The sequence below is a fragment of the Alligator sinensis genome, unplaced genomic scaffold (assembly GCF_000455745.1).
Source record: "Alligator sinensis unplaced genomic scaffold, ASM45574v1 scaffold173_5, whole genome shotgun sequence".
NCBI classification, from domain to species: domain Eukaryota; kingdom Metazoa; phylum Chordata; order Crocodylia; family Alligatoridae; genus Alligator; species Alligator sinensis.
In genome coordinates, this window is record NW_005842198.1 from 1,633,685 (window position 1) to 1,661,455 (window position 27,771).

The 27,771-nt window shown below is 40.9% G+C and overlaps 2 long non-coding RNA genes across 5 annotated transcripts in view; one reads left to right on the forward strand and one right to left on the reverse strand.

The window, feature by feature from the left end:
- Positions 1-27,400, forward strand: part of LOC112550758 — an 83,530-nt gene extending 56,130 nt beyond the window's left edge. For 3 of the 4 annotated variants that reach the window (XR_003094750.1, XR_003094749.1, XR_003094752.1), the window contains 6 exons: positions 1,268-1,376; positions 1,959-2,086; positions 4,660-4,738; positions 25,623-25,666; positions 26,322-26,501; positions 27,162-27,400. This is a non-coding gene — a long non-coding RNA (uncharacterized LOC112550758). The remainder of the gene's footprint in view (positions 1-1,267; positions 1,377-1,958; positions 2,087-4,659; positions 4,739-25,622; positions 25,667-26,321; positions 26,502-27,161) is intronic. The other variant, XR_003094751.1, reaches the window with a different exon arrangement.
- LOC112550759 lies at positions 19,034-27,520 on the reverse strand. The gene is made up of 4 exons (XR_003094753.1): positions 27,389-27,520; positions 23,715-23,868; positions 21,178-21,282; positions 19,034-20,532 (listed from the first exon to the last, which is right to left on the reverse strand). It is a non-coding gene; the product is annotated as an uncharacterized LOC112550759 (long non-coding RNA).
- Between the last annotated feature and the right edge of the window lie 251 nt (positions 27,521-27,771).

Sequence of the window (27,771 nt, forward strand, 5' to 3'; positions counted from 1 at the left end):
CGCCTACTCCCCTTTGGCACAGGAAAAACACTCATACTTCCTGCTGGGCTTGTCTCAGCTTCTAGTCTCAAACTGTGGGCACCAGAACACAGTGTGCTTCTTGCCTTTACCCCCCAAAAGGACCTGTCTTGCTGCTTTTTGGCCTGAGGATAGCATCAAAAAGTAGCAGTAGAGGTAGCTGCCGGTCATGGTGGGAGGAGATTTGGGAAAAGAAAAAGATAGGAGAAGACAGGATAGTTTGAAATGATCTCAATTATAAAGTTCCAATTCCCTTTGCCTCCCAGCAGACAGACACCATCCCGTCTCCCTGCTTCAGTGATCCAGGATGAAGCTCTTAATCCTCTATATACATTAGTCAAAGCCAGGTGTTATCCATTTGAACATTAACTTGTTTCTGGCTGATTTCAGTTCTAGTTCCAGAACTGTTAAAAACTGTTTTCCTGTTCCAGAGACTGAAATTAAAAAAAATTATTCTGATGTGCATTAAGATGAAACCAAAACTTTGTGAAGAGATCAGCCAAAATGAGCAGGGCCTTGCTTCTGAGGCGGGAGACCCTGTCTAGATCTAGAGGCAGGAAGGATAGAGATTTGAACCAGGAGAGTGCCAGGAAAATGCTGTGACTACCAACATATCAGCAGTTCTGGGGTTTGTAAATCTCTCTTTGACTTGACTAGTAAATCCATTCTGGAGCACAGAAGTTTTATGAAAACAAGTACATGCCATCTCATGCACATGTGTGCATGCACGCACACATTCTTAGTTTCATCAAACCAGCTGAACGTTTATCAAAAAACAAAAACAACCCCCCCCAAACAAAAAACCTCCCAAACCATTTCTAATGACTCATAATTTATTAAGTCATAGATTTATACAGGATGGGATCCTAAAGGATATCCCAGTACTGCACTTTACAAGTCATCCATTCTTGAACAGCAGACTCTCCCTGCCTACTGCCCAGAGCTAAAGACTGGAAGCATTACCCTGTTAATTAATACAAGTGGCATAATTAATAATTGCTTTGTATATCACATGCATTTTTTGTGAGTGGGCAATGGCTGAGGTGCTCCATGCAAGTGCATCTCTCCTAAAATATTACACGCAGTTGCCTGTAGTTACACGAGTTAATAAAGAATGTTCGGTGTGCCTTGTTTCTTGCCTATTTCTAGACTATAAACAATGGCAACAAGGTCTATATTATGATTTCTTGTTAAGCAAATGAAGTATTCTCAAAAGAAACTGATACCCTTTTTCTTGCTTAACTCACAGAGTCTCACATGAACGTCAGATCTATTCCTGATTAGAACTCCCAAGGATCAAAAAGAAAGCTTGCTGCCTCAGTTCATGACTCGATTAGCCTAAATAGAACAACTTGTCTGTAAGCAAAAGTACATTATTTTAATGATATTGTCCAATCCAAGAAGAAAAACAGAGAATACTTTATATTTTAGGATAAAATATATTTTATTTTGTGATTGTTATAAAAAAATGTATTGGGTGAAATCCTAGCCTCAGATAGGAATTTTGCCACAGGCTGCATTATGCCCAGATTATCACTCTTCGCATCTCTTAAGATTAGCTATGAGGGGGAGGGGAGAAAAGTATAACAACATGGAATTTTGGAATCCCACAGCACATCCTATTGTTACTAATTTTCAAAAGAATAGCTGGCATTGTCTGTCTTATTATTAGCTAAAGAAGAGGTTTAGCCATTTCTTGAGGACAGAGGTTTTGGTGGTTTGTTCATGGGAGATTTTTTTTTGGTTTTCTTGCTCCTGTGGATTATTTTTCTTGGTTTATAATCTTTATATGTGTTTTACTAGTTTTCCAAGGTGTTGGGAAGACCTTGATAGAGCAAACCAGTTTTATATGTATGTAGTTATTACATAAAAAGTATTGTTTTGCCAGTTTTACTACTAATGTAATTATTCATGGTTGGATTTTTTTCCTCTGATTTCAGTAAGAACTGTGAGTGCTCAATACCTCTAAAACTCAAAGAAGTGATATGGGCTTTCTACTATAAACCATTAGGCCCATATGCAGCCAAGTTACCCTATTAACTTCAGCTCGACTATCCTGTGCATAAAGGTAAGTGTGCATAGATTTGCAGGTTCAGGGTCAGTAGAAGAACTGGAACTAGAACCTTGTCTCTCTTTACTGTACCACATTGTCCTCTTGTCATGAAGTGTAGGATCAGGCCCCTTGAACTGATTCCTGAATACTGAGTAAATGAATTGTGCATGAGGAAGCTGCTAAAAGTTAGGGAAATAGAAAGGGAATGTCAGTCTTGAATCTCCAGAGCTGTACTCCATGTCCACCGGAGATTTATGTTTGACAGTGCATAGAGAATATAGACACTCTTAACCCCAGGGTTTCTTAGCTTTTTTGGTGGCTGTGGCATAGTGGTAAGGACTCAGCCCTTTCTGATATCCTATGGGCTTTTTGGCCAACATTTTTATTGTCATAATTAGATAGAAAACTTCATTTTCAAACAGAAGTCTTTTTTTTTTTAAAGAAAATGTTGGAAGCTAAATTCATCTTGCACTAGAACATTTTCAATTAACTTTAGGATGCACGTACACTCTTTTGGTTATTATATCAGTGTTGTTTGGCCTTAAAAAGGCACCTTTCAAATAAATCTGTCTACATATTATTTATGTACTCCATTAGGATTTAGTGCTGATAGGACAGATGGATCTGGTCTTTCAGGAGTTGCCTTAACTTTATCAGTCCATTTACATGTGGTCATATTTCTCCCACTGGGTGCTTTAAGAACTTTAGTACATGGAACACAAATTTAGGCCTACGTTTGTTTTTATTGGTGGGACTTCTTTCCTTTCTTCAACATTCTCAAATGTTCCCTGGTTTAAGTAGAGTTATCTAAGGTAATCCATTCCTGCCCTTACCAGGGATATTCCACTTTGTTCATAAGCACATAACATAACTCTAGTCCCCAGTGATTTCATTGTGAAATTAAAACCCAGACACTCATCCAGATGTCTTAGAAGATAAGGGCAGTCCTAATCCCTGTGTCACAGAGGACTTGAGGAGCAGGAATTCACCTATACATCATCACATCATTATTAGCTTGGACCATGGCAAGCCCAACACAAACATTTTCCACAGGGCTTGCATTCAGGCTTGGCAGTGTTAAGAAAATACCCTCTAGCAATGTGTTATTTTAGGATGAAACAAAAGTAGACATGAATGGCAATAGAAACAGAGAAGTATTGTTTTTATTTTCCATGTGAACCCATAACTAGTCTTAAATGAAAATCCAGCTAACTTAGATGTAAATGCCATTGCATTCAAATGAGCTATCAAATATCAGCACACTTATTTTGTGTTGGAATACCGATGCTTGTCTTAAGCATTGTGATGCACGATGGGAAGGGCAATTTAGATAGGAGAAACTGAAAGCTTTATCTGATTAAAACTGATATGCTGATTGATTTTGACAGAGAGAAATCACTTCCATTTCCAAAACAGAGGGAACAAAACCATTGTGCATCTGTCACTAATATAAGCCAAGGCACTGACACTAGAAACAAAACATGGTCCAGTGACAGGCAGAGGCTAATTCTGTCCTCATTCCTCTAGCTTGCCTGCCTTCAGAAACACTGTACACTGTAGGCCTTCAAGAAATGAGAAGTCAGCTTGAAAATGGTGTCATGAAGCTTATATTAAACAGTCCTTAGAACAGGGACTAGAATCTGTCTCTCTCCCCCTGCATCCAAAATAAGTACCTTAACCCTTACAGTACCTTAACCCTCCCAGGCTGCTGTTGCACCAGCAAGTTCAAAGACGGGTGCCTGCCTGGAGCTGGGGCTAACAATCTGTTGATTGTAAGTCTTGGGGCTGGTCCTGTCACATGTTCAGTTTAAGTTTCTATACTAAACAGCCATAAAATAATCTGCATTATATGTAGAACATTTTTATGGCAGGTTTGCCATTTTATGGTTTATTCAATTGGGTACACATATAGATCCTTGCCATTTATGCTGTGATTAACACATTAATCATAAATGTAATGTATTTAGGGGAAGCTGTGTCCCTTCCTCCCAAAATTAATAAAATAGGTAGACCATATTAAATGAAACATGACAGAAAAGGCTTGCCTAGTAGTTAAAGCATTAAACTCTGATGCTCTGCTTTCAGCTGCTATCTCTGTTACCCCTCCCATATGACTGTAGGCAGGTTCTGTGTAGGGTAAAATTTATCTTTAGCACCAAAACATATGCACCACTGGGATCACCCATAAGAGGACTGGCATTTAAACCTTTTGCTTGCCCTCTACATGGGGACAAACTTCACTCTGATAGTCTTTGTATATCTCAGTGCCTCATCTATGCAATAGGAGAATTGTAAAGATAAATACAGTTTATTAAATATGAAGGGGACACATGAATGCCAAAACAGAAGATAAACCCCCCAAAACTTTGAATATGCAAACCAAAACAATTATATATCTATATACTTATGTTCTAGACCTTTTAAGATTGAGCAGCTGGGCCAGAAATTTCTTAGGGAACAGAATAAGCTTTCTAATAGATTTGGATGCATCTTGCTTCTGGTCCTTTCTGGAAACTTATGCTATCAGAACTATTTTGCTTAGCAAAAAGCAAAGATCCATACTTAAAGCCTCTTTTTGTCTAATTCAGTGGAAAAGCAGTTCAGGACCAGTTCATCCATGTGAAAAATATGACCCCTGTATCCTATCAAGGTCAGCAAGCCTGCTTAGTAAGTGCTGGTCACTGCTTTAGATCAGTTTTGATTTACATGCCTGGATTCCATGCTTTCAGAAAAGAGATTGTGGTTAACTTTTACATTTTAGCCAGTGCCTGTCCTTTCCCATTGAGGTATTGGCTTCTCCCAAGAGCATCCATTATATTCAGTGCATAAGTCTGTTAAGTTGAATGTAGAGCCACACAGAGACATTTTTGTACAAAGGTGAATTTTTAGATTCTTGCCCCCCAATTTCAGAAGAATCCCATTGTGAGGTTTTCTTAAAAATATGTTTTGTGTAATGAAGAGAAATTTAGAAGATAACCATTGCATAGAAAGGGATTTAAACATCCCCAAACCATACTATCTAGGTGTATCTCAGTTTCAAATACATAGATTTCATAGATTTTTAGGGTCGGAAGGGGCCTCAGTAAATCATTCAGTCTGGTAGATCATTGAGTCTGACCCCCTGCCCTGGGCAAGAAGAGTGAAGGGGTCAGATGACCCCAGGTAGGTGCTTGTCTAGTCTCCTCTTAAAGACCTCCAAGGTAGGGGAGAGCACCACCTCCCTTGGAAGCCCATTCCAGATTTTGGCAACCCTCACAGTAAATTAATTTTTCCTAATGTCTAATTTAAATCTGCTCTCCATCAGTTTATGGCCATTGCTCCTAGTAACCCCAAGGGGCACCCTGGTAAACAGAGTATCCCCTATTCCTTGCTGCGCCCACTCTGATGAATTTGTAGACAGCCACAAGATCCCCTCTCAGCCTTCTTTTGCGAAGGCTGAAGAGATTCAGGTCCCTCAGTCTCTCCTTGTAGGATTTTACCTGCAGGCCCTTAACCATATGAGCAGCCCTCCTCTGGACCCAGGACTGTCCCTAGAGGGGAGAATCAGGGCAACTGCCATGGGCCCCATGCTTTGGGGGGTCGCACAGAGCTGGGTGGAGTGGCGACTCCATGGTGCCCGCTGGCTCACACTGGACGCTTGGCACCCCCCCCTTGCCATTGAATCCGCTGCCAAATCCAGTGTGTCTGGCCACTCAGCACCCCCCACCCCCTGCCGCTGAATCTGCACCGGCTTCCTCACATCCAGGGGCAGGGCCCTGCACAGGCTGATTTGCCCCAGGCCCTGCATCCTGCTCAGGTCATCTCTGTCTGGACTCTCTCAAGGTTATCCACATCCCACTTGAACTGCGATGCCCAGAAGTGGATGCAGTACTCCAGCTGCAGTCTTTCCAATGCTGCATAGAGGGGAAGTATCACCTCCTTAGGCTTGTTCGTGATGGACCTGCTAATGCATGAAAGAGTGGCTTTACTTATCGCTTTGTTACATGAATGACTCATGTTCATTTTGGAGTCGACTATGAGTCCGAGATCCCTTTCTGCTGCTGTGCTGCTTAGGAAGTCACCTCCCAGTCTGTAGATGTGTTGGTGATTCTTTCTCCCTAGATGCAGCACTTTGCACTTATCTTTGTTAAACTGCATCCTATTCTGTTCTGCCCACTTTCCCAATCTGTCCAAATCTGCCTGAATACGCTCCCTGCCCTCCAGTGGGGGCAGTATTTGCCCCATAATTTGGTGTCATCCACGAATTTGGACAGAGTGTTTTCCACAACCTCATCCAAGTCACTGATGAAGACATTGAATATCACTGGTCCAAAGACCGAACCTTGGGGAACTCCACTGCCTACATTTTTCCAGGTCAAAAATGACCCGTCCACTACCACCCTCTGGGTGCATCCCATAAGCCAATTCTCCACCCACCTGACAGTGTAATAATCTACATCACAACCGCTTAATTTATTTGTAAGAATGGGATGTGACACTGTATCAAAAGCCTTTTTAAAATCCAAGTAGTTGACATCTACCTCAGTTCCTGCATCTAAGTATTCTGTGACCTCTTTGTAAAAAGAAACAAGGTTAGTCAGGCAGGATCTACCTGCCATGAAGCCATGCTGGTTGCCCTTCAGCATTATTTTTCCTACTGGACTCCCACAAATGTGATCCTTAATAATTTTTTCAAAGGTTTTCCCAAGGATACAGGTGATGTTAACTGGCCTTTAGTTACCTGGATTATCCTTTCTCCCCTTCTTGAAAATAGGGACCACATTGGCCCTTTTCCAGTCCTCTGGGACCCATCCTGAGTGTCATGACTGCTCAAACAACTGCTCCGGTGGTTCTGCTATGACACTGGCCAATTCTTTCAGCACCCTTGGATGAAGATCATCAGGGCCTGCTGACTTAAACACATCCAGCCCCCCAAATGCCCCTTCACTAGGTCAGTGCTAACTGTTGGTGGGTTGGAGTCCCTCTTGTGCCTATCTATAGCCCCTTTGGGAGATATGTCTTTATCCATGTTCAGGAATACAGATGCAAAGAACTCATTTAGGAGCTTAGCATTGTCCCTCTTATCTGTTGCCAGTTGCCCTAGCCTGTCCTGTAGGGGTCCTATGTTACTATGCACCATTTTACTCCCTACGTACCAAAAGAAGGACTTTTTGTTGTCTTTAATTTTTGTTGCCAACCTGAGTTCCATTTCTGTATCTTTATGACACCCACATGAAGTAGGCATGGCAATTATACTCATTTTATAGATGGGGAATGGAGGCACTGACAGACTGAGTGACATGCCAAAGTCAAACAGGAAACTTGCAGCAAGAAGAGAATTGAACTAAGGTCTTTCAAGCTTTAGACTAATTCCCCAGCCACTGGACCAGCTCTCCTTCCACCCATCATGAAAGACAAAGAGGCAGCCAGAAATGCCAGGAAGCCTTAAAGTGATCTCCTTAGAACCAGGCATATGACTCTATGAACCACCAGAAGAGCAGTTATGCATATAATTAAAATTAACTTACTGAGGATAATATAGTGCCCATGGGTAATATTTGGGGCATGAGAGAGCATATGCACCTCTTCAGATGTTTTAGTCACACTCAGTTCCCACTGAAAACTTGCAGTAAATGCTCATTTGTATTTTCAGGCATGTAGAAGTGTGGCTGTAGTATAACCTAGGGAGGAAGCTCATCCCATACGTGCCCTATTGGTAACCAGGCGTCAAGAATGAAGAACTCTCACTTTTTCTCCTCACTGATGAAAACTACCCAGTAATAGAGAGAGGAAAGAGCTGAGAATACAGCACAGCAACATTGAAATGATGAGTGGAAAATCTCATCTTCTTACCTAATCTGGAATTCTAATAGAGGCATTAATGCGGTATAGTACATGCTGTCCCTGACAGGATGGAGAAAAAGATACAAGACTGCCCCAAATGGCACCCAAAGCCTATTCCCTTAACCCCACACCCCGCCATTAAATATAATAGGATTAAAATAGGATACGTTTGAGCCAATGCCTTTGTAATACTCATTTACTTCCTGAAACACTGGAAATCTCAGCAATTCAGTTTTCTGCCACTTGTCACTTCACTGGTGGAAACAGGATTTTCCTTGTGATGACTGCTGTTCTACTAACTAATTGCTGTAAATTGAGGCTTCTTAATTTGGCCCCTAGGACTCTTTAACTTCTTCAAATATTTATAAAACCTTTTAATGAAATTCACTACCTCATACTTTGTGCATGAAAGCTGAGACCATACAGTTAAGGCTGTACACCTGTTACAAAGCTTAGTGTTGAGCATGACAAGTGTTGTTCACACAGTTTACTAGAAATCTGTGAGGTATGTTTTTCTTAGTATTAATAAAAGCATGCCAGCTTCTTCCTTTGTTCCTCTACTCCATGATTAGGTACTCTTACATGTCTGCAATACAACTGTGACTTAAGTAGGTTCATCTCCTAAGCACTACTTCATTTTCCAAGATTGTTCTGTAGGTTTTTTCTCTCACAAAACATGGGGAAGGAGAGGTTAAGCATATTTCTACATGCCTAATATCTATTATCAGATAGCCTATTCAATCAGACTGTTGGAGAAGTTTTCAAGCTGTACTGGATCATGTACTTTAATAAAAATGTAGAAGCCTAAAGTTAGTTCCTTTAATGCATAATTAGACTCCAACATACTTGACCTACTTTTCAAAAGTGATGAGAAATGAGTCCAGGAAAAAAAAATCAGGCCACTTTTTAGAAGCCTCAGAGTTAAGCTCCTGTTCTTGACGTTCTTATTTATGGGCATCAAGAGAAAGGGCCAGAGAAATGCCAATAAACAAATGCCACTGGAAGAAGCCTTTTTTCTTTTTTTAAAATTTGAATATGTTGAGCTGTTCCATTGGAAATTAATTTTTTGAGGTAGAAGGGAACACACTCATGCTTGCTGGTCATACCATCTATGTAATTACACACTTAAAAGGATATTACTCACTTGGGCAACTGAATTATGCAGATAGTCAGTTGTAGTCAACTCCCAAAGCAGAACACAGGATACTTAGGGTAGCTATTGAGATCATTGTAGTGACCATACAAGATGAAAAAATCAACAAATACTTCATGCAACATTTTCAGCATGACATGGAACATTCCAAAGAGGATATGTGATGAGCATCCATCTGACACTACAATGTAACGTGAGAAACTCTCAATCTTGCATATGATGCCTGGGGTGAAGGTTTAGAATTTTAGAGCATTAGCTCACCAAAGAGTTTTAATAATAATGGTTCTAACTTAGGACTCTCAGGGCCTAATTTGTCTAAGGCTTAAGCATGAACAACTCTTGCTGCTAATGAAGGTGAAATCCTAGCTCTAATGAAGTCAGTGGGATTTTTACCATGAATTTCAATGGAGTCAGGATTTCATCCTTGGACACTGAATTAAATGGGCTTGAGAGCAGGCACAAGCATAACTGTAGCACTGAAACAACATAAAATGTGGCATCTATGGAAAAAGCCCCATTCAAGATCAACATAACAGGTGCTTATCTTAAGAACTCCAGATACCACTTACCTGAGCATAGACGTAAGTCTAAGGAAGGTACAGTTTGTATGGCAAAGGTGTTTTACCTAAGTCATGACTGCATGCTCTGCATCTTTATTTATTGTTTAGTTTTGTGTGTATTTATACATTTTAGTATATATTTCATGTTTGTGGAGAACGAGGTAGTTTTATACCTATGTATACATAAACACACATGAATCAACTATAACATAGCCTTATAATCACCACTATGTAGTACTTTTCATGAGTAGATTTTGAAGAACTTTACAAAGGATAGAAGTAACCTTGTTCCCATTGTTGAGATGAGAGCAGAGAGAGGTAGAGTGAGTTGGGTGGGATCACTGAGTAGTCACAGCTGGAGATAAAACCCAGATCTCCCGAGTCCCAGGCCAGTGCTCCATTTACCAAATCACACTGACCATTAACAAGCGTTATTAGTTCTCTTTTGCTCCTGGTGTCTTTTAGTCATGTCCACATATCTCATCTTAAACTTAGATTTTAAACTTCTTGGGGCATGTGTTTGAACAATACCTAGCCCAAGGGAGTTCTGGCCTTTAGATAGTACTACAAGGCAAATAATTATAGCACAGTAACACACGCAAACTTTACAACTTTTATTATTCTCTTTTTTTCCTGAATAAAGTTATTAACAATAATAGCAGGTTCTGTGTAGGTAAAGTGCATAAACATCACAGGATAAGTTTTCAAACCAACATCTGTACAGACCAAGTGAATCCTTTTTTAAAATTTTTGTCTCCTGTGTTCTGTTTTTCTGCATTTCTATTACCTTTTACAAATAAATTAGAATAGCTGAATTTAAAGATCCCAAGGCCATTTTTGGAAAGAAAAGGGAATAATATTGGTGTCCTGGCCAAACATTTCTTTCTCAATAAAAGCAAGTGTTAGTGTTTCAAAAGCTTTGAGGAAGCTACTGTAAGACCAGTAATGGCCACTGTGTTTTCACTACAGAGTGAAAATTCTCTTCTTAGTTACACCATGATGCAATGACATTGCACCAGTCTGGAGCAGGGAGGAACTGAATTCATCCCAAAGCCTTTTTAAAGAACCCCCTCCTTTCTTTGCAAAACCTGCAGGCTGAAATGGAGGATTTTTACTTTATCTTACTATGCCCTCTTCAATGACGAAAGAAAAAGATAATCAGTAGCACAGATTCTCAAGTTTATTTAAAGGACTGTAGCTTGATATGTGAAAGGGAGCATACCATTTGAGAAAGGAATGGAATAAGTAGAAATAAGGAAAAATAGCAGTGGACCAGTGTTTCGAAGGGTATATCTCTTCTACAAGCGGTTGCCACTTTAACTTCAGCAGCAGAGTGATGGATCCACTGCCACAGATAGCTCTGCCAGCAGAAGGAATTTTCTGGTGCCAGTGTTATTCCAGTTCTCCCAAATAGCAGAAAGTCTGCTGTCAGAAGCCATCTGGCAATGGCATCCATATCCAGAGTTTTGCCATCAGTTATGCTGGCTCTGAGACAACCTTTTTATACATCTACCTGGACATTTTTCTTCCTAAATAACTTCACAATGGGTAAGAATACATGAGATGATTTACTGCCTAGTAGATTAACCTACTGAGCAGTATATATGCAGTAGGTACTGCAGTATATATGCAGTAGGTACATGCAGTAGGTGCTGCTCAGTAACGCACAGTTACATAGCTGACCAGGAACAAATTGTTCCCAGGCAGACCAGGGAGCAGGGGGCAGGAGACCTCTCTCTTTATCTGGGCAACTGCCTGCTTCCTAGCTCTCCCCTGACCCAGGCAGGTGCCTGCTGCCAGGACTGGCTCCAGTTGCAGAGCTGGGATAGGGACCATATCACCTGCCCCCTGCAGAAGGCAGCTCCTAGCTCTTGGCTCCAAGATTGGAGCCAGGGCTGCGACGTTGCCCCCTCCCCCAGGCAGCTGCCTGCTTCTGGGACCAGTTTCAATCCCAGAGCTGCTGGAGGCAGGGGCAAATTTGCAGCTCCAGCTCTGATATCAGAGCTAGGGGCCAAGAGCTGCCTGCTGCGGGACTAGGGAACATTTTCCCCGCCCTGGCTCTGTGATCAGAGTACGGGTTGGGCAGTAGGCACCTGCCTGGGGCAGGGGTTGGGGTGGGATGCAGCTCCCCTGGAGCCCAGGCATGATCTTGAAACCCCCTTCCAGCCTGGGGTTGGCACCCAGGAGAGCTTAGAGCTCCCCCGCTGGCTGCCATATAGTAGCAGAGCAGGGCAGGAATATCCCCGCCCTGAACTGGTCCCGTGTGCTCAGGGAAATCTTTCTGCACAGTATTTTACAGTGCAGTAAGCTTTCTGAGCATTAATTGCATGTGTAGACAAGCCCCATGTAGATAAGAGCTAAGGCTCTGGCAATGCTACAGCTGAATGCCGCTGAGGGTTGACTTTGTCTAGCTCACAGCTACCCATAAAGAATTAGCTATACTTTCAGAGCAGTTTAGGAGTCTTCCCCCAAAGAAACCTTCTGCGATGTTATGCATCTAAGGCAGGCAGAAAAACTGCACTGAAGTTATAGTATTCCTACTGCATTGCACTGCCAATCCAGAGCATGAGCCAAAGGCCAACAAGGCTGCTTTTCAGAGATTTTTATATGGGTGTTGGATCAGGCCCAGTGTGAATTTGCAACATTGCTATCACTACTTTCCCCACTCACATTTAGTTTCAACTTGCAGCATTATCAACTCTTGTGATGTGACTACAAATCTCTTGATGTTATTTATTAATTCCCCATCTTCTGGAGTCTTGTGATTATTGGAGAACATCAGCCTTTGTAAAAAAAAAAGTTCTAGCCTCCATCACTTCAGAGAAAAACTTGAAAGTGTGAACTTTCAAGGCACAAGAAACTCCAGGAGGCAAATAAAGAGAACCCCCCAAATCTCTTTGTCCTTGGGGTTTTAACTTGATTTTTTTGGATATTCAGGGCTAGCAGTTCAGCATATTGCTCTCTGCATAAAGCATATTTATTCACCGCAGGATGCACTTGTGCTGTGCCCATTGATATACCCTTGGAAAGCTTGGTCACATTTGCTATATTTGTGGATTTAGCTCTTGATTAGAAAAGGCAAATGTGCATGATTTTCAACCAGTGATTTTCTTTCCACATCCCCAAAATTATGCCATATAATTATTTTTTAAATGGCTTCTACTGATAGGTCCCTCACTTCCCTAAGAGGCACAGGAATCAACTCTCATATCCCTTTGGTAACTCCCTTATAAGAATAGCAACATTTTGACAGCCTCAGGTAATATATGGGAAAGGCAGTTATAAGATGAATGGATAATTTCTTAGCTCTGCCCAACATTTCATGAATGCGCTGCAATGTATACTTTACTCTTTTCCAATTGGTGTCAAATATCTTGTGGTTCCTAGCAAAGACATGAGAAAGGGCTTTTTAAAATATGAATTAAAATATATATTCATCTTGTATCAACAACCTTGGTTGGGGCAGTTGTGGAAATTAATGGACTGGCTGGGGTTAATGGCCCACAGCTCAGCTGAAATCTGTCAATTCCTGCCAGATGACCACCCATACTCACTAAATACTACATGACTTTATCTCAATTGCTTAAATGTTTTTGATGACCGGGATTGAAGGACATGGAATGTATACACAACTCTAGTCAATGACTCTGAGCCTGGGTTTAACTGAATCTATAGATTTGTCTGGTTTCTTTAAAAAAACCCAAACCAAACTAGTGTCGGTCAGTTAAGCCTACCAATATATTATATTAGAGGGATCCTGAAGTAGTTTCTTTGATAGCTCAGGTAAGAGTAAATATAAGGCACTAAAGAACTGCACACATAGCTGTGCTGGAATTTTTCTTCCATAAGCATTTGTCCAGAAGGGCCATCTTTTGAAGCAGACTTCTGCAAATGTATCAGTAACATTTGAAATAGCTTAGACTCAAGTAAAATGCTTACACAGTCCTTACTGGTGTGCATGGAGGTGACTGTTTATACAAATACCACTTTGCCTGCCCAGAGATAGGTTCTCTGTGAAGAAATGAAGATACTCCCAAGTTCAGCAGTTCTATTGCTTGAAACTAGAGAATGAACATAGTACTGTGTTTTTCTCCTCTGTGATACAATCATTTTGAAAGATGTCCAGTACTTCAATGAATTATGCTGTTGTAAAATGTTGTTTCTCATGTGATCCGATGGCCTGTTCTTTAGACACTTCAATCAAGCAGTTACATAGTGCACGGAATTGCACTGTGAATTGCAGGAAAATGTACCATATATTAAAGCATGAGTTAGTCATGCAGTCCAGGATATTCAGCTGGACACACCAATGTGTGTCCAGCTGAATATCTAGGCTGTGAATATCTAGGCTGAACAGCTAGGCTGTGTGCACTAGCTCCCTAGGAGAACAGTTTAGTGCAAGAGTAATGATGCATAGAGCAGACTCAAATGTACCAGGCAGAGTGGGAAGGATCCATAACCCCTAAACTGAAGCCTCGGGTGGGCAACTAAAGAAACAGTCAGCACTAGCTGAACAATGAGTTGAGGGGCATTAGGTGAAGACCCCTTTGCTCAGCCTTTCCTGTCCCGCCCCCCGATGAATTTATAGACTGCCACAAGATCCCCTCTCAGCCATCATGGGAGCATGATGATGGGGGTTAGACACACCAGACACCTGATTCTCCTGTCATTTATGGACATGTAACTTTGGAGCAACTTCACTGAAGCCACTGATGTTAAACTGGCATGTGGGGATAATCAGTATCATTATATTTGTACACAAATACCACTACTGTACATGATGTTGCTTGTGCCTATGATATCTTGTTTGACAGTGGTGTAACACCACTGATTCAACAGGTATCAGAAGAGTTGGAATAGGGCTTCTTTTCTTTGTAAGCTCTCTCTCTAGAGCTATGGTGGCAATGCAAATGGGGAGACTAGAAGATAGTAAGCAAGAACAAGCAAAAGGAATCAAGAAACAGATCATGAAAGGACAGAGATTAGTTTAGATTTTGTCCCCATTAACCTACATTCTGTTGCATTTCCCCTGTCAAAAAGGGGAGATGAAAGCAGGAAATTTCACTTTATCTTGGGTTGGTAGTTGTCTTGAGGCTGAATGCAGCCCTGGGGTAGAAGCATGTGAATCTCCTTCCCCCTACCATATAAGCTATTCTGTGTGGGGGAAGGTGGGGGGGGGAGCCTTGCTCTTTTTTTCATGTGAAATATGCAAAAGCTACAAGGAAACTGAGCTGCTTATATTTTTCCAGATTGCCTTAGGGTTTCCTGGAATTTTTGCTACTGTACATTTATTTAAAGTAACCTTATATGTTTAAGAACATGCTGATCTTTGGTTGCTACTGATCTGTAGTTGTGTAAGCAAAATCAGAATCAACCCTGAGAATTTCTTTTGCTTGCAGTCATTTTTGCACTGTCAAATAATCCTCTCCCCCCCACCCCTCCAGGTTGACCTTGCTAGTATCTGGTGACTGTATGGTAAATGGCAACACATGTAGTCCTAGCCAGGGAGAAAAAGTTATGATCCAGACTGATACAAGCATTGTGATCTACTGTCAATCTTCTCAAAGATCACAGAGCAATCTGTTTCTAAATTAAGGTGGATATGAGATAAATACTTTGTTTTTCTTGACTGCTATTGTATTTTCCCTGGCATTAAAGCAGAGACTGTTACCGCTTTGTGGCTTTGTCTCTGCCAATTATGAACTAAAATAACATCAGCTGATGCAGCATCACAAGCCAAAACCTCTTTTGCTTCTTCACAGCTATATTGTTAATGAATATTAAGTAGCTGTAATGACTCATTAATGCAACTTTAATACCTCTTTGCAACCCTATTGTCAACCAGTTACTGAAGAAATAAAGAAATAAGGGTTCAGTCTCTGTGCCTTACTCATACAAGTAGTTCCATTAACTTTAGTGGAACTATGCACTTAATTGAGGACAGTGTGCATACAACCTTGGAAAGACTCCTCATATTCTCTGTTGTCCATCATATATAAATCTGCTGTGTAATCATCATCATTATATACCTTAAATAAAAACAAAGTCTTTTGTAATGCTATTTAGGACATTATGTATTACCTAAAATCAATTTAATCATCCAACCAAGTGAGTACACAACAAATGGAATTCATTAACATTTTTGTTGGCGCTCTCAGTTTCACAATAAACATATTTTTGTTTGTACAACATGTGTCTATCATGAAAATATTTCCAGGAAAAATAAATGGTTCAAATGGACAGCTTTTTGTAGATCATTCAGTGCATTCTCTCTTAGATATAACAAATAATACTGATATAAATTACAACTGGTAAAATACTAAAAGCTTTTTAAAAAAAAGCTAAAATGATTTACTATTTTTATTTTTTATATATATATAGTCTAGACTTTATGTAAGCCATTGTTAATTAATACTGCCCTTCTTGATGGCTTTGCAGAAAGCATAATTCAAACAAACCAATTATAAATGATTTTTCAAAGTAAACTTTAACAATGTAGCCCAAGGGCTTGCTGAACATAAAAGTACAATTTAGAAAACATAAGTTTTAACTAAGGTCAGAGATATATCAGGCAATGATGGATGTAGACGTAAAAGCATCCGACATTGGAATGACAACCTTTCCTTGAAGACTAAACAAAATGCTAGTGGCAGTGATAAATAGATACAAAAAAATATACATCAGTGAAAGAGTCGGAAGGGGTTTCTTTTTGAGGTTTTGCCAACCAAAATGCAACTCTACTAAAAAAGCAACTACTACTGCCAAGTGATCTTTGTACTCATTTTGACAGCAAGACCTTAAAGAAGTCAAATAACATCCCACAGTTGCACATGGTCTTGGTTTTCAGATGAAAAGAGTTGCAGATTCTTTTTTCTCTCCTTCCAGTGTTTTACTAGAGCAACTAAAACACAAGCTGTTGCAGTCCTGGTGAAGCAGTCCCTGCTGGACAGTTACCAGGCTTCTGCACTTGGGCTGCATGCCCTAGGACCATGTCCTATACACTTCCTTTGGTCCTCATAGTATGCAGCACTGACCTCTCTGATGCACCTCTTGGGCAGAGTTCCCCTGCCTATTTCACCCTTTACAGAAATGAGACCTCACACTGTAGCTCACTTGGGCCCCCAACTTGGACTAACACATCCAGGCTTCCCAGTAGTTTAAGAACAACTTCTATTGAGTTTCAAGAATTTCATTCTCATTTTACAGTTCAACTGTCCAGGGGCACATGACAGCAGAAACTAGTAGTCTCACAGGTTTTGAAAGACTCAAAAGGCTCACTCTTACTACAGAGAGCATAAGAGATATGCAGTCCTGAACAAAACCATGACAAAACTTGTAGGCATTTCCTTGTCCTCCATCTCTTAATCACTCATTTGTTCTATAGGCTTAGATCAGAGTACTTCAAGGAGTTCCCTCCTGCATAACAGTCTCCTCTAAATCCTGGAGTTTCTTTTTTGTAGTCAGCCTCCTTCTTCCCCAACTGGTGCCACAGTTGAAAAGCAGTCCATTATTATGAAACCATGTCCCTCTCTTCTTCTCTCCTACCCAGGTTTCCTTTGTCTTAGTGAGCCCCTTCAAGTTTTTAAGACCTTGCTCTGACATGTGATCTCTTTGTTCATTACTGCAGATTCTATTACTTAGCAGGGAGAGATGTTTTATCTATGATGCACTTTTAGTCTTTTTCTTTTATCCCCTCCTCCCTCATGCCCCTCTAAAAGCTGTACAGGTATTGGTAGTCTTTGATGATTATCCAGTTAATAGACAATGTCACGGCGGGGTCCTGCAGGAGGGCCGCGATCTCCTTAAGGCCCTCTCTCCGTGCTAATTCGGTCCAAGGGCACCCTCTATCCTCACCCGCCACGTCTTCGATGTTCAGTATATATGTTGGGAGGCTGCCTTATGTCTCCTCGGCATGGTTAGCTGGGACTTCCGTCCCCGTATTCTCCCGGACCCCACCAGGGGTCTCCCGGTACACTGGGTGCGTTCCAGGCAACCTAGCCTTATGGGCTACACGTGGCTCCTACCAACCCCTAACACCACGCCCCAAGCCTCGCAGATGTACTGGACGTTGGTCTGTCAAAATCAACTTGCCCACTCTCCCGGGCCTTCTCTGTTGTACTGCCCCCTCCTGAGCTCTCCGAGCCCACTTGGGGCCTTCCTGCAATGTCGCCCCCCTTCTCTGGGGTCTTCTCTAAAATAACCTAGCCTGCTCCGGGACTTGCTTCCGAGTCTCCGGTCCTCTAGGCCCACCGCACTGCTACCCTCTCTTATGCGGGCTCACCGCACTGCTATCCCTTTTAGCCAGGGACCACCGTAGCACCTTGCCCTGCTCCTGGGGTGCCGTACTGCTAACCCCTTTCGTCAGGGCCCACCGCAGCACCTTACCCCTGTCTGAGGTCTACCGCTGTGCTAACCTTCAACCGGGCACGCTACGCCCGCCTCGGGCTCCTCAATAAGGCGCTCCCCCTCTTCGGGGCTCACTGTGCCCATGCTGGGGCTTCTCAATAGTCCCCCCTTTCTCTGGGACTCTACACGCCCACACCAGGCTCCCCAATAATAATGCCACCCCCTCTCTGGGGCTGGCTGTGCCCACGCTGGGCTCCCTAATAGTGCTGCCCCCTCTCTGGGGCTCGCTGGGCTTCTCTGAAGTGCTCTCTCCCCTTCCTGGGGCTCACCACGCCCACACTCAGGCTTCCTAGTAGTTTCCCCCCCTGGGGCTCATCATGCCCATGCTGGGGCTTCTCAAAACACCCCTCTCTGGGGCTGGGGTCTACACACCCCATAAGTTGCACCTTTACTGGCACTGGGGTCCTCACACTCTCTTGAGAGTCCCCAATGAGGCCTCCTCCAACCCCTAATAGCTTCACCCAAACCACCAGTGTAATACAAACATTAACAACACAAAACACAAGCTTCCTGGCTATAACTTAACTTGAAGCCGCCTGGCTATAACAACATCATTGCAGTCTCCAAAGCCACTTCCCTTCAGTCTGCTCAAGCGATACTCACATCCTTACCCCCTGCCCCTCTGGCTGCTAGCAGGAAACTGCCAACCTGGCTTACGCCCTGGGTTTTATAAGGGCCAGGCCCTGCCTCCTACAGGCAGCTGATTCACATTAGTTGCCCCGGCAACCCACACCTGTACTCCCTAATCACCACTAGGGCTCCTTATGCACTACCAGAGCTTCTCCCCTGCCAGTTTTCCCCTCTCTAGGAGCAGGGCAGCGAGGTGCGCCGCGACACATAGGTAGCTGTGTTAGTCTGAAGTCAACTAGAAGGCAGGGTAGATTTTCACCTTATAGATTAACCAAGGTAGAGATTGTGTGTGTGTGTGTGTGTGTAGCACAAACTTTTGTGAGCTGTGGCTCACTTCATCAGATGCTGTGAACTCTGCATTTGGCTAGTCCATAAGGTGCAAATCTAACCTGCCTTCTATTAATACATAGACATGCCAGTGCTACTCTTCTTTCCCCATAGGACCAAGGAGCATGAGGACTAAAAACAGTCAGTTCTATATAATAAAGACAATCAAGAAGTGTTCAAAAGCTATCAGTTCCTCCAGTTATCACGTAAGTCCTAGGTCACTAGTCCTAGGTCAATAGTATCTCAAATAAAACCCAGTAAGGAATTAATTTCCAGGTAAGCAGAGTTAAGATTCACTTATTCTACAGTACATCCTCGCATACAGCAAAATAGTCATTACCATAATGATTTGATATTTCTACATACATTCTAGCTACTAGCCACAATGAGCAAACTGGTGCTTGCGTAGCACATTATACACAAATACAATACATGCAACAAGTAGCTTGGTCAACACCCAAGAGAATCTATTATGATAAACCAATCAGAAGCTGTGTCAACAGATGACCTCAAACAAAATCTGAATGAATTTGGGTATTTGAATGCCTTTTTGATGAACGGCTCTCTATGAAGATTCAGATAACTGCCAACTGCATTTGTCCTTCATCTACAACAGGTCTGGTCAAGTTCTGAGTATCCATGGTGGCATATTGCCCTGCCCCAACACCCCACGTGGCTACAAGCTACACTGGCACCCCTGGACTCCATCATGTATCACGGGCCTTTCCTGCCATGCTACATGGATTCCACCCCACACAGGGTCTCCAGTTCCTGGAGACCTGGATTCCTGGATTAGTTCCCTGGATTCCTCAGCTGTGTGGGCTCCCTCAGCTCCATGGGATGTCCCCAGGGGTGAGGGCAGGCAGGAGAAGGTGGAGGGGGAGCCCAAAGACTGGCAGCAACAGCAAGAGAATGGAAGGAGCAGCCCCTGAACTGGGAGCCTGGAGACTGCAAATGGCCCACAGGCTTCTACTCAGACTACAGCAGTCAGAACTCTAGCCTTAGTACACAGTCCTAACCTGGACTGAAGCCTGCAGTTGCTACTATAATAGAAACAAATAGTTTAGCAGGATTAGTAATATTTGTCACTTCTGCTACTATCATTTTCAGGGCAGAGTTAAAAATAGTTATATGGTTCCAGTTAGGAGGTCTGCCTCCTAATTACATGAATGGGATTAACAGTCATATTTCTTCTTCTTATGAACTCTTCTTTAAATACTTATTTAAAACCCAGCTCTGTGTTGGAGTACTGTGTGATGCAGAAAGAGGGCAAGTCAGCAGCCTGGTATGTAGGTCTAGTGCTAGCACTCACAATGAAAACCAATAAATGATAAACACATGCAAGTAGAAGCCTTCTTTAATAACACCCCCTGCTTGTTTGGTTAGTAGTCTTAATGATTCTTGTTTATGGGATCTAACTCTGTTGCTGTAAAGGAATGATAATTTATGATGTCACAAGAGATTATGACATTGTTTGGTAAACTAGAGGTGTGAAGTGAAAGAGGAAGAGTATACTCTGAGTCAGAGCATCTTCTCTCGAAATACATGAAGTCAAAAAGCCCCTGTAAAGATAAGAAACATGGGATTTGATATTATTCTGTGCTAGATGTAAATAACCAAACAACAACATATGACACCAAATCAAGACAGATTAAATAGAAAGAATCACATACGTTTCTAGTTACAAAATAAACCAATTTAGTATATATTAGTAGCTGATGTACTCATCTTCTGGTTTGTAGCTGTCATCCCTATTTGGCTATTTAATTCATAGTTGCACTTTGCTATAAATGGTGAGCTCTGCATTTCATGGTGTTACCTACCTAATGTAAACATGACCTTAGATTATGCCAAAGCATGTTGAGTTGTAACATGTTCTGCAGGTTAACAAGCTACAGTACACTTTGGAACCGTATCACAGATGGAAAAGAAAGGAAGAAAAAATCTCTTATAGATCAGGTATACATATCCTACAGCAAAGGGCTTTCTCTGCATAGAAAGGGCTTTCTTATTAACTGTGTCCAGATTGAAACTCTCTGAAAATAGGAAAGGAATCAGGCCTTATATGGAATAGGCCTACCCTCTTGTTTCATTTAAAGGGTCTCTATTGACCCCAACACACTCACAAGAGGCTAACAGCTTCTGGAGCAACCACTGGAAATGGCTTGACCTCTTCCCAACCAAAAGAGCAGTTGCTGCACAATCACCTTGCCTCCTTGCTTTCCTTGGACGTTTCAGCAAGAGTGGGCATCAGAGGTAGCTTCCATCAGTTGACCCAGCATTGGTTTGGCTTTTCCTACTCCTCTTTTCAGCTGCAGGAGGAAGCAGAAGTGATAATCTCTTTAGAATCAATACTTAACACCTATCTGTCACGTGATATTTGCTGCATTCCAAAGTGATTAGTGCAGTGAGACTCACCGTGCAACATTACCATACGTGAAGTGAAATTGAGGGATAGTCTGTCAAAATGTACCTAAACAATGGAACTGTCTATCCACTTTCACCAGAACTAGAGTTACAGCGTATTAGAATTCATTATGAGTCCTCATTGGATCTGTCCCTAAAAGCAAGATCTGGTATCAGTCATCATCATTTCATTAGTAAGAGCCAAATAAGATTTAGTATTTTATAATTGGTGAGCCCTAGTAGGTAGAGAACTGTACTGTACTGCCACTGAGAAACCTCAGTTTCTATTTCATGACCTTCTGGGAATTCCTAGCCAAGTCACATTGTCTCTTTGTGGCTCCTTTTGTAAAATAGAAATGACACTCTTCTGTGTATAGTGTTTTGAGATCTACTGCTATACGATTATCCACTTTCTATTAAAACGCCCTGAAATTTTATTATACAGAATTCATAGTTGCCAGTTAAAAAATGTAAGTAATCTAAGTACAGATGTTTCAGAATTGTTTATAATATATTTGGTTTGTCTGCTTATTTTTGCATGTGGTAATTTGGGGACATTTGAATAGGACATTTCCTTTTCAGGTATTATTTATGTTTGAAATGATGAAAATTCCTTCCTTCAGAAATGAAGTGAGAGAGAAAGTGAGACAAAATAACAGCTTTTCTTCCATGCAGTGGGGATTTTAGGTGTCAAAACTACTTTCAACAAAACCATACATCTACTTAAAATATATCTTTTTTCTTGGGGACAATCATTTTATTTTTCAAACAACAGAAATAGCCTCCTTTGGAAGCAGAGTATTTTTTCTGGATTGAACATCTTTTCTATTAAAAAGGGTAATGTTACATAACAATTATTCTCTCCAAATCTCATCTATGATTGCTTGAGATGGGAAACTGGCTTAGAGAAAAGGCCCCTTTGCTTCTGCCTGTCTGAACATTTATCCCTTTTTTCCACTAATATTTAAACAAGAAAAAATATTTCTGGTTTCCAGATAGGTTTGGAAGTGTCAAAATACAAAATAACATAAGAAAAATTAGCTCCTTTGCTTCCAAGGTTCAGTCAGTTATTGTCCACCGTCCTACCTCCCAAGGGCCTCACACTGTTTCCATGGCCTTTCTCAAAGGCCATTTCTTCATTATGAAGTTAGCTCACATAATTGCTCCTAACTCCTCTTTCGTCCACACAATAAAACCTTAGGTTAGCAGGCACTGTGAGGGCATAGATTTGAGCTGAGGTTTTACCTCAGGCTGGGCCAGCCATTTTGGCAGTGAGCAAGCAGTCTAATTAAGAGTGTGTAGTATTAGTTCTCTAATTCTATCCATCAATTCTACTTGGCCTGTACCATTTTGTCTATGACTTTTTTCTTACATATTTTTCATATTCACTGGTTCATTGTTTTAACCCCATTTTTGCCTGCTTTATGTATACAACATATCCAAAATGTCTGAACAAAGATGCCATTCAAGAAACTGTCTTCAGAAATCACTTGCAGATTTGTAGACCAAATTTCCTTGTGACATTCTCATTAAAATTAATCAAGTTTGCTCCGCACACAAGCTGAGGAGAACTGCGCCGCACTGCATGCAGTTATATAAGTGGCAAAATGTCTCTATGTGAGACACTGTGCACTAGCGTGTCAGGCAAAAATAGTGCTTATATGCTACTGTGCAGTGGTATTGGGCTATTGTGCAGTAAGCATCACTAAAAACCCATTCACTGGCAGTACTGCTCAGTAGCGCAAGTTACTTTGCATTGAATTAGTACTTGGTTAACCAAGTACTAAACTTAATGTGCAGTAACTATGTCACATCAATGAATGTGTAGACATGCCCAGAATGTACTACCAGAAGTTCATCTGAGCACAATACCTTGTGTATTACAATCATGGATGCAGTTACACAGGTCTCCAAAGACAGGTCTTTTCACTAAGAACTCTCCACCTAAACTAACTTGACAGTGAAGGCATATCTGCAGTCAAACACCTACTTACTTTTGTAGGTAAGCTGCTGTCCTAATACCTTGGTGTGTGTGTAGGGGGAAAACATGATGTTAGCATTCCCTCGTGCTATTTCAGTCTCTACAAAGGCATTTTCTTAGAAGCTAGGTGACACTTTTATCTTTGATATTCTGGGTACTTTTAGCTAGAGCTGCAAATCCATACTTTCAAAATCTAGCCAGTGGATTGAAGAGCATTTCAAGGTTAGTGAAAAGAAAATAGCAGAATACTTTAGGTCTTACTGTGAATGGGGTATAGGGCCATGGCATTCTTAGTACATGCCTTCATGGTTGAGATAAAGGCTGTGGGGAGGGGAAGAGTAAGGACTGTAGGCATACCTATATTTCAAGAACCAAGAAAAACGAATGGGGTTCAATTAGTCATCTCTTGAAATTGCCGAAGTAGGGGCTTGCATGATTGTCAAAACAGTCTTCCCATCCTGACCACAGATATATTTTTGGGGTGCTTTTTGTGTTTCAGTAATAGAGAGTTCTATGGAAAGGGAAGAACATTATTTAGGATAATAGACGGTTGCAAAATTTGCAAAGATAGGCTTGTACAGGCTTGTATGCTGAATACACAATCTGAACCATTGGGAAGTGTGCCCATTTCTAATAACTGTTATTTGTTTTTATGTGGCAGTCATTGTGCTTTGCAAAGAAAGAGTCACAGAAATAATTCGTTAAGAGAGTGAGGTTTTTGGCACAGATTCCTTCTCTCAAGTCGCTGTGACATTCATATATAAGAAAAATTGATTTGGCATCTAGACAGGATTTCAGCATGCTCATGGTTATGGAAATCAGTTATGGGCATGGAGGAAACCTGTATATTGATTCATTAACTGACTTGATGACTTGTTCATACTTTAATATTTTCATGACCTTTTACCCAAAATAAAAATGTCAATAACTACCACTTGACTGTGCTGCAGCACCACCTAAAATGGTAAGACAAAAGGAATTTCCCATTATATAATAGTTATTACTTTCACTCATGATTTTCTTTCTTAAAGAAACAAAATTCTGCCATTGTGGAAAGTACCAAAAAAGTCTAATTCTCTGAATTCCTATAAGTTTTTAGGGTCACATGGAAGGGAAAAGAAAACCTCCCCAGGTAAATCTCAGAAGAAATTTAAAGTAGATAGGAGAAAGAGATCTTTATGCTGGACGTTGGGCTAAAACACCAAAATAACTGCACTACAAAAATGGGAGCCTGAGATCTGGCACAAGGGTACACACACTTTTTCATAACATGGAGCACATCTAAAAAAAAATCTCATGCCCCCTTCCCATATATGATTATGAAGACTATTTCTCATCCCATTTTCAAGCTTGCAGACAACCTCTGAAACAACGTTCCCATTTACACCTGTGAGAGATTCCACTACAACTGCACAGAAGTCAATGAATTAGTTCAGGGGAGCTGCTCTGAATTTATAATGGTGAAATGAACTAGGATTTTGCCCATAAATAAATTATTCCATAAATTTTGGAAAACTAAAGAAAAAAAGAGCTTGAAAACACATTTTTTCAGCTATACAGGTCAGAAGAGAGGCAATATAGAGATCAGCTTTTTAGATCCTGGTTCTATAGTCTGTGCCAGAGAGAGAGAGTGACTGAGAGGGAGCAAGAGACCGTGCACATGCACCTTGCATTAAAATCAGTTAGTTTCCACACAACCACATGTCTGAGAGGAATTTTCAGGACTGGAGCTTTAGATTATAAACTCTTTGGGGTAAGATTTGAAGCTCCTTCTGTGACTGAACATCACCGTGCGCCCTGGAAGTTCCAAGAGCAACCGCAGTAGAAGTGTAAAACACCAGTAGTAACTGAAGGACTAGGTAATACACTGCTATGTTTAGGAGAAGGCTTAGCCATTCAGGGATTTCTGCAGCACTAAACATAATGGCTCCTGAAAATGTGGCTAGTGAATTGTCTTTAATATAACTTGGAAGTGGCTTTTGGTTCCTTCAACTGCTATTTTAAGAATCTGCACTTTTAAAAATTAATTGGCTGGTAAATTGTATAATTAATACAGTTTAATTGTTATGCTCTGAAGTGCTGGGCAGAGAACTAAAATATGGGCTTCCAAAAATAACAGATAAGAAGAGCATTGGCACCTTGGTTAAGGCTGCCTTAAGCACCTTACACAACCTCCGACTGCCCTTCTTTTATACATTTGGGGAGAAGAGGGCATGTTTATTTTTCTGCTTACTCTATTCCCCTTTGTGCTTGTTCATTTGCTAGGTGCATAAAGGAGAAGAGGTCACTTGTGCACGAGGGATAAAGAGGTATTATGAATTCCAAAGTGTTTGCTTTATTGGGGAAAGCACACGGAGCAAGAAAGCCCAAGAACATAATGTGTGAATTTTTAATGAATGCTGTGCAAAGCATTTGTGAGATTTTTTTTTTCTACCTGTAGCAGCTTTATTCATTTGGGAGAGTACAAGATATTCTTTAGTAGTATGCTGGCTGCTGTTTAGGTTTAATAAATTAAGTCCTTTATATCAATGTAATATTCTTTAGACAAGCACTTCCAAGACAGATTAGAAATGAACTTAAGGGGATTAAAAGCTTCTCTTGCTAAAAACAATGTTTCAGATGGGAAATCCACTTATTTATGTCAATTTCAGTGGAATACATTTGTCTTTAATACGTTGCTACTGCTAAAGAAAGCTATGCTTTCCCTATGACTACAGCCTTTCTGGCTCTGCTTACAAATGCAGTAATGTTTATTTTCTTTAGTACAGTAAGTCACTCTGGGAAAGATTGATGGCTTCCATAAAACTGTGATCAACCATTTTCTTTCTTATTTAGAGAAAACAAAAGGTTTAATGGGTCTGGTATTTTAAATATTATCAGTTGCATTGTAAATGAGGAATCTGAGAAAAGTAACATATGACATACAAAGAAAAATCCTCTAACATTTTTTCTACTTTATTACAGGCTAAAATCACCTATAGAAAAAAATTTACTCTCTGTGAAATCCAAAAAAAAAATGAAGTCGTAAAGAGAAGAAAGAAACTGAGATTAAAATTTCAGAGGGATTTTAGGTAGATGAAATAAGGCTCTTCCTACTGGAAATTGGTTAAGACAACAGAGTTGCTCATTTTACAAAAAATGGAAGTAAGTTTCAACTAGTAAAGGGATCTACAAACACAAAGCACTTCTTAATGATGAGATTATGCTTCCTCTACCACACATAAGCAGAAACCCTCTCTCTCTTCCAAACTGGGATCACCCAAACCATTTCTCTTTTTATTCACAGCTCCTCAGACCATCTCTTCTCTTGTTTATTTTACAACTACAGAACTGCTTTCATGGAAGAGTAATATTAGCAATATAGCATTGTTTATTTTAATGCAATTAAATAAATGTTGAAGGCCAATCAGAAGACAGAGTCATGGCTTTGGAACAACTTGTTCAGAATCTATTGTATGCTAACCTCTTATTTAAACTACATATCCCAGCAGTAAGTAGAAGCCTGTGGTGCAAAATGGCTATCTATAGACAATGCTTATTTCTTAAAGCCAACAGCTCCCAAGCACTTTAACACTATCCAATTAAGTGAGCAAGGGCAGTCTCATAGTTAGACCTGAATGAATAATAAGAAAAGCTATCTGAATATTAAGTCAGTTTTAAAAAACATATTGTAGTCTGATAGAGGTTAAAGCCCTGTCATTCTCTCTCTCTTGAACTAGTTAAGCACTCAAACTTTATGTGCATGAAAGTTTGAATCATCTACTCAGAGCAACTGTCACTAATTGCAAAAAATCATTTTGGCAGGTTGCTTGGTGTGATGACCATGGCCACAAGTAGGAGAGAACCTCATGGAAGAAGGGATACATTTTTTAACCAGGTGGACCCAATTTCCTCTTTGTTTGGTATTGGACTGAGAAAAATATGGACCACTAATTCCCTTTTCTTTTCTGTTATTACTCAACTGTGGAAGCCTAGTTTCAAGAGAAAACAAATGAACAAATAAGAAGCAAAGTGAAAAAAATCTGTCTTACCTTAACATTGAATAGGACAACAGACCACAGAGCAAGCTTGGTCACCTGGAAGCCTGGAGGAAGGAGGACATTCCTGTGAATCTCCAAGCATTCTGGGAAGGGCAGGAGTATAGAACTTTTGATTATGGTCTTCTCTTTCCTTCAGTGCTTGGAAGAAGGGGAGAGAAGAGGGTTATCTGACTTGTGCGGATAAATAGATAAAAATAAAGAGGTGAAAAACATTAAATAATTTAACTGGAAATTACTTGCTCCAGTCTATTTACTGCTATTTCCATGTGACGTCCATTAATTATACTATAGGCCACTTCTGTAACAAACATACATTTCTTCATAAGAATCTGTAAACATTTTGATGATTAATTGTGTCAGATCACTGAGAGGGA